Below are 8,075 nucleotides of genomic sequence, written 5' to 3'. Positions count from 1 at the left end.
CCCCTTTTATTCTCTCAAGCCTCTGTTTCTTTGATTTGTACTTAATTGCAAGGCCTATGAAAATTAGAATGTGATTGTGCTTTTGAGTTAATTCTACCCTGTCTGGGGAATGGGCATAGATAAAGAATTAAAAACACACAAAACTAGCCTGACGTTTTAGTGTTCAGAACACCCCTGTCCCCAATAAGTTACATTTAGCAAAGTGTTTGCCAGCTAAAAGAAGAGTTTGGGAATCATGTGGACATCTTTTACTTTTAGGAAATGAGGCAACCCCCAGACTCAGATCCCGAAGGTGCCATATGCCCCTGAGTCTACGTGTTGGCTTCTGAGACTTTATGTTGCTCTCCTCTGACTCATTCTCCAGAGCAAGGCCCCATGTCTGACTCGGAGGACTTTGTTCTCCCCAGACAGGCCTCTGGGAGCAGGTCGGTCATTTTCAGAGGCTCATTAACCTTTCAGCACCAGTTAGTGAATTAATGTTTTGATACACTAAATGGTACCCTAGTGGTCCATTCAGACAGGATGCAGACTTCAAGGAGAAATTGGGCTAAAAATTTTGTTGCTTATTAGAAAAAAAAAGGAGCCTTAATATTTGAATTTGTCTTTACAACAGTTCTCCAAGGACCTCCTGGTGCAGAAGAGCCCCATTTGATTCTGGTTTTGAGAGACAGGACTAAAACCTGCATGGTCATATTAAGAGCTATGTGAGTGATGTGCTGTACAATGTGGTCTAACAATCACTTATAACAGTGCTTTCCTAAACTTGCAAGAATTGCGCCTCCTCCTTTTTTAAAAAAATCCTCATTTGGGGATATTTTTCCCATTGATTTTTAGAGAGAGTGGAAGAGAGAGAGAAAGACAGAGAGAAATATCGATGTGAGGGAAACACTTCAATTGGTTGCCTCCTACACGTGCCCTGACCAGGGCCGGGCCAGGGAGGATACTACAGCCAGGTATGTGCCTTTGACTGGAATCGAACCTGGGACCCTTTGGTCCACAGGCTCTATCCACTGAATCAAGCCAGCTAGGGCAAGAATTGCCCCTCTTTTACAAATATTAATGTGAAAGGCATCTCAGAAATCAAAAGATGTAATTATTCTAATTAATCAATGACATATTTTCAGTAGCTAACTCTCATTTGAGTATTTTATATTGGTTTATTTCCTTCTTATAACAACCTTATGGTTCTACTATTATCATTCCTACACTATGGATAAGTAAATAGATACACACAGAAGTTAAGTAACTTGCATTATATATGCTAGTACATAGTAAAATGAATTCAAACCAGACAGTCGAGCTTCATAGCCTGGAATCTTAATCATAAATTACAACCATGATTTTAAACCACACATTTTTTTTTATTATGATTCACAATTATGATTCAGTAATGGGTTGTGGTACTCAGTTTTCCAAACGCTGCACTAATTATGCTGCCTCCTAAACAGAGGAATCAGTAATGACTCCTGCACTGGAATTGAATGGAAGATGAAAATGGCTTCTCTCTCATTCCCTGCCCATCCTCCAATCCCACCTGTGCCCAGTGAAACACTCAGCTTGTAGGGACATCAAGGAGAAGAGAAAACATCGATTGCCCCAAATGTCCTAATTCCTCCTCACTTGTTTTCTTGCTTTTGTTATACTATCCAGATTATGCCTGAACCATTTTAACAGAGAATAAAAAATATCACTCAAAAATCCAGTACCGCTGAGCCGTAGGATAATGGCATTTTTTACTAATGAAACATGCAAACTACTGTTGAGTCCATTAATAGTCTCAATTTTTAATCTCTTAGATGATGGAACATTAAGGTTTCCATGGCAGCAGCTTCCAGCTGTTGGGAGATCCCGGGGTTTCAGTCGTGTGACAATTAGGGTGAATCATTGCTGACACTTTCCAGCTTTTCTGGGTCTTCATTATGCAGCCCCCCGTATTTTTTAAAGCACTGATTATCATGATGCATTAGTTTAAGGAGATTGACATGTTGGTACCTACCCTGGGAGAATAGAGCTACTGACATATCTGGAGTGACAATCTAAGTATAATCATTATCTTTAGTGTTTGGCTTATAAATGAATGGAAGTTTTCATGAATTCAATCACAGGCATTTTGCATTCCAGGACTCTAATTATTTTGTATGAGGACAAAATCTAAGGATCTAAGACAGACTAGGAAGGCCCTCTTCATCTCTAGTGTCTGTACATCAGAAAGCCACAAAGAGCAATGAAACCTAGTTAGTTTGATAAAAATTAACAAGATTTTGGATTAAGTATAGCTAAGAAAAGATGGAGAAGAGAGTAACAATAAAAAACCCCACAATTGTAAACATTGAGTTACAATCAGCTATGATCTAATGCCACTGATCATATGATGCATAGTGAAAGATCATCAAGTTCCAACTTCAGTAGTTTGAAGGACATAGCTGAAGTTACTTTTTATATGAAAAGGTGGGGGGAGGGAGAAAGAATAGAAAGAGAGAGGGAAGAAGGGACCCGGGCAGGTAGGATTATTCTCATTTTTCAACTATGAGAAAATAGAACAAGAACTCAAACGTTGATGACATAAATTATAGCATTTTCATACAACATCCCATGATATAGGTTATCAATGGCCCCAGGTTATTGATGAAGTGACAGAGTCTATGCTTTGTATTAATCAAACCTATTTCTATTTCCTCTTGGACATACATACTCAGAGCTAGATCAATTTCTTACCCTGCCTTGCAATTAATTAAAAACATGTGATCAAGGCCCAGCCAGTGAAGTGCAGGCAGATGCAATAGGGTATCTCCTCCCATATATTTGCTGAATGTTGTTGCTCAAGATCACTTGATGTTGAAGTTGGGGCTGCATATTAAACCAGGCTCTCTGAATGGCTATGTAGAACAGATTGCCCTGTAGAACCTTATTGGAATGCTACAGAAGCAATTAATATCTCTTAGTGTGTTAAATCACTAGATTTTTATGTTAAGACTAGAGGCTTGATGCATGAAATTTGTGCAAAGATGTTGGCCCTCACAGCCCCGACTTTGTCCAGAAGGTCATCCAGCTGGTCATTTCAGTCTAATTAGCATATTATGCTTTCATTATTATAGATTATTAGTGATAACCAATAGCAGTGTTAATAAGAATAAAATAACTTCACTGAAGGGAGAAACTTGCTTGCTTGTATAATTTTGGAAATAAAGAGAGTCTATAAGATTAAAAACAGTAGGCACTACACTCAAACTATTTTAGAGTTGGTAAAGTTGCTTCCCACAGGGATACAGGTTAATAATTCTAAAACCATTATGCCTGGAATTTAATAATGAAGTAAATGGGTAGTAGACAGTGGAATCCAGGTATCTCACTATTGGAGAGAAAAGTTACAGATAAGCCAGGGGAGAAGTCTAGAATGATCCATGAGGTAACAGACTAGAGTTAGAGATGTGAGTATGAACTCATGTTTAGCTTGCTATAGACATAGTTGGCAACATATAGAAATATTTGTAAATATGTATATACACATGGATTAGTGTATACACACATACTTCCTTGCTCTGTCTAGAAACAACAACATTTCAATAAGAACAAGCAAAACTTGCACCCAGGTCTTGATTTCTAATACCATTCTCCAATAAGAGGAACCGATGGAAAAGTGGCTGATTCTAGGACTGGGGCAGGAAATATGTATGCAAGGTGAGCCTGGAGCATCTTGTAGTGCCAGAAAATTAGGAAATGTTAAAAACAACAGCCACCTCACAACGATGGAATCATCTTAAAAGAATATAGGAGTCAGAGAAAAGACCTCCCAGTGGTCAAAGTTGGAATAATTTAATCATCAAAATAAATAAAGTATTAACGTACATCTCAAAGTATAAAATAAATATCCATGAATCCATAATGATCTAAAGAAGTGATTGAGTTAGTAAACAAATAGCAGGGAAGAGACTAATTTCCCACGCAGGAGAATTCCAAACAATCTATGTATATGCCTCCCCTCAAAGAAGGGCAGCATAACTCCCTCCTCCTTAAGTATGGGCCGCACATAGGGACTTCCCTACAAACAAAACAGTATGGGAAGAGAAAAAGAGTAGCTATGGTGGAGAAACCTGACAAGCACTACATGAGCCAATTGATCAAGGTCAACATCAATAGTGTTAGTCATGTTGCCAGCATGCATTCTTAATATGATGTGGCAATTTAACTATGTGAGTGTCTTCCCAAAACTCATAGCTCTAGCTGAACCATGCTTGATAAGATTACTTCAATTTCTAAGATTCTGTGATTCCATGGCAGAAATCTATCAAGGCATTTATCTTAAGCATTAACAAAGGTAAAAATTCTCAATATACAACCCAGTAATGTTACTATTAATTTAAAAAAAAATGCCTATCTAAAAACTAGATAAGAAAAAATGTTAATTTTTACATTTTTTTCTCAACAATAATTGATATGCAATGTTTGCCAGCTCTTTCCTCAAACAAGGCAAAAAAAGAGAGAAAGAAATCTTCTCTACTGTAGTGTTTACTGAGAATGAACTAGCACAGCATGGGAAAAGGGTTGTTATTTTCAAACAGGCCATTATATTCCCCTGGAGAGCAATGGTATACATATTCAAGTAAATTCATTAGGACATAGGGCTGATCATGAAAGAATGTATCTGAAAGGTACTGCTGTGGTTTCACATTAGTAAGCTTGATGATCAGGGGTGAGCTAATCTTTTGGGAACAGCAAGTATGAAGAATGAAAGGGAAAAAAGAACTACCTATTTCTGCTCTAACCTGAGAGCTCCCATTTCCTAATGCTGTGCTGTATGTAATGAATGGGGGAGAGCAGAGAGTGGTAATTATAACAAAGGTTCTCAGTTATAACCAAGGTTGTAGGGGGAGGGCTGATCCACAGCAAGAAGACAAAATGGATGAAAGACATAAAATAGGTCACGTATTTAATCAACTGAACAGTACTATAGCTAATCTATGACCAATTTACTTATAAACAGGGACCTACTGAGTGATGGGGGTGGGGAACAGGACTTAGTGAGTTTGTGTTTGTAATGCTTCTGCTTCTGGCAAAAGGGGGGATGTTTTTGTTTTTGTTTTCAAATAAGTTGGTAACTTTAATATCAACATATTTTTTTTCTTAAACATTTCAAAAGGAGATTAAACAAAATGCTGAGAAAAGGCTAAGTTGAAATCAGAAGAACCTTGTTTGATTTATGCAGTGAGAGTTTTAAAATTTCGAACAAGAAATACATTTGTATTGAACACTTTTACGTTCCTCTGTTCTATTCTGTCTGCTCTTTGGAGATTACAGGAAGAAAGTAAAACAAAGCCCCTTCCCCGCCCCTACTGTGGAGTAATTTGACCTCAATCTAACAGCAGAGCCAGAGAATATTAGCAGACCTGGCAAGCCAGAGATTCAACTGTTTGGAAATATCAAGACAATAGATGGGCTGACTCACTGGTAGGAAGTCCAGTAAAAAAAAAAAAAGAAAAAAAGAAAAGTCTGATTTCTAAAATATGATTTCTAAAATATGCAACTTCATTGTTTATGAGTTCTTCCAGCAAATTATGCATGAAGGGATATCTTTAAAATGAGGTAAATGCAACCCTGCCAAAATAACCCACTTATCTGAAAGGGCAGGCTAATAATCAATGGTAAAAAAAAAAATAACTGACACAGAATACCCACAATCTTATAAGCAGCCAGTTCCAAACATTCCAAATCCAAAAGACAGTCACAACATCACTTCACTGTCCTCTTTGGTCGCTGAAGTGCCACAAACTTGGGAAGGGTTTAATAAGTGTGCTTATTAAATTTACAGTATAAATTTGTACTTTTGTCAGCTTGTTCGGAGTTCTCCAGACAGGCATGGGCACCCAAAATCTATTCTCCTCTTAGTCTTCCCATAGAATCTCGAGCTACTGTTATCACCAAAGCCTTGGGAAGGCATCCCTGAAGTTATTCTGGGATAGTGAGGGTGGATTCTTCATTATTCAGAGGGGAGTGTTCATTAGAAAAACCGACCTTGTTCTTGCCAATAGCTATCACTTCTCAGGGCATGATCCATGTCCTAATCAATTTCCTAACAACCCTTTTCACCATTGATAATGAGGAAGGGAAAGAACACAAGAAGTAAAGGGAACATTATACCCAAGTATATCTAGGTTTATCATGCTAAGGTACTTAAAAAGGCGTGTCCATCAAGTAGGTTTTTATGATTCTTTCTGAACTATCACATTTATGCTATCTCATTACTTAATAAAGAAAAGCCCTGTTTTTCTACAGAAGCACATAAGTTATTTTCAGTTTCAACCCCATCAGAATTTTTCAAAATTCATTAAGGGAGTTCCAATTAGTGAGATACTATACTAAGTAGGCACTCTATTTTTACAATTGTTCTTTTGAGTACCTTGTCTGCATGCTCTCTGCAATATTTTTATCTAGCCAGTAAATACCTCACACATTTCAGTCTTAAATTAGAAATATTTTAGTAACAGTTGCTGTTTAAGAGGATATGAAATGGTTTTCAAAACATAACTTTTAAAAGATCTACATCATGCAAATGAAACACCCAAATATAGCTTGAATGCTGTTGTAATGAATAAAATGACAAACTCTCACAAAGAAATAAGATTCCTAGTCCCAAATGAAGACCTGATTGTTGGTGGAAGCACAGCAAAAGAATGTGCTTATGCCTTGGAAATTCAGGTTTTAGCCATAACACTTTTACAGTCTTTCTTCAAAGAAAAGAGATCCTTTCCCGAAAGCAGCCCTCTCTTTAGAGACAAATCATTCTGCTGTGTGCATGCCAGGTTGCGGGTGGGGATGGGGGGGAGGAGTAGGAGGGGGGATATAGAGGGAGAGTTCTGCACCTTCTCCCTCAAATTCCTGATTCCTCTCATTCCAGAGCCACTGTATTTCTGTTCGGCCCATAGTACCAAGGTAAATGGCTGATGTAAACATAATGTGTTTTCCATAATGGGATTATCCCTTTGTTCATATCTTGCTGTTTTACTATTAAACTTTTCTATTAAAGAAATATATTAGAATTTTATTCATATGTTTATTTGCATTCAGTTGTTCTTCAGACTGTACAGAAAATGTTGAATTTTTCTTCTTTCACCTCCATAGGCAGAGGTCTAAAATAATAAACATGTGTAATTTAGTGAGGTTAGTAAAAATGTGGGATAAAGACGTACCTCTTCAGACAAATCTCAAACCCAATGGCATTTATCAAATACATTCATTTATTTATTTGAAAAATATTTATGCCAGGCATTCTTTTAGAGAAATGACGCTGAATAAGATCTCGTGCTTGTCCTCCACTCAAGAATTTACCAGCTGGCAAAATAGACAAATATATAAACAATCATCAATAATACAGTGTGGTACGTGCCATCAGAGAAGCATAGACAAACCTCCCATGATTTCAAAGTTTGACAGGCACACCGAATCCTGTGTACCACGGCTGCTAAGAAAACTGGTGGCCAGGCTGTGCTGATGATAGGTTATTTGAGCTCTTCGTACATGGAAGCTCAACAGACATCAGTCAATGAATGATGGAGTTGGTGCTTCCATTAGGAATTGTTAATTCATAAAAGCAATGTCCGTTGAGCCTGACAAAATAAAAATTGTGCTTTTGTAAATATTCCTAGCCTACGAGCTAAGTTGTTTTAATGTTCTGAGTGCCAAATGAGGACAGTTAAGTTTGGAAGAACAGTCATCACATTAAGTTAAAAAGTACATGGCATTCCTTTGCCGGGATGGTTAGGACACTCACAGATGTGCCTAATGAGTTTACAGCAGCAAGAGGCAGAAGGTGCCTAGCTCTGCCAGGGACTAGCTAAAGCCCTACAACTGTCCACCAGGGAATGGGCAAAGAACATTTTCAAATTTGTACTTTTGAAATCATCTGAAGCATTTTTTTAATTGGTGTTTCTGTTATGTGACATCCTAACCCTCAATATCTCAGAATATGACTATATTTCGAGTCAGGGCCTTTAAAGAGTTGATTAAGTTAAAATGAGGATCTTAGGGTGGAAGCCACCCTGTCTATAGTGTTTTGCAGTGCAAGCAATCTAATACAATTC

The sequence above is a fragment of the Pipistrellus kuhlii genome, unplaced genomic scaffold (assembly GCF_014108245.1).
Source record: "Pipistrellus kuhlii isolate mPipKuh1 unplaced genomic scaffold, mPipKuh1.p scaffold_m20_p_5, whole genome shotgun sequence".
Taxonomy (NCBI): Eukaryota; Metazoa; Chordata; class Mammalia; order Chiroptera; family Vespertilionidae; genus Pipistrellus; species Pipistrellus kuhlii.
The sequence above is the reverse complement of the archived record's forward strand: the minus strand, read 5'-3'. Positions refer to the sequence as shown.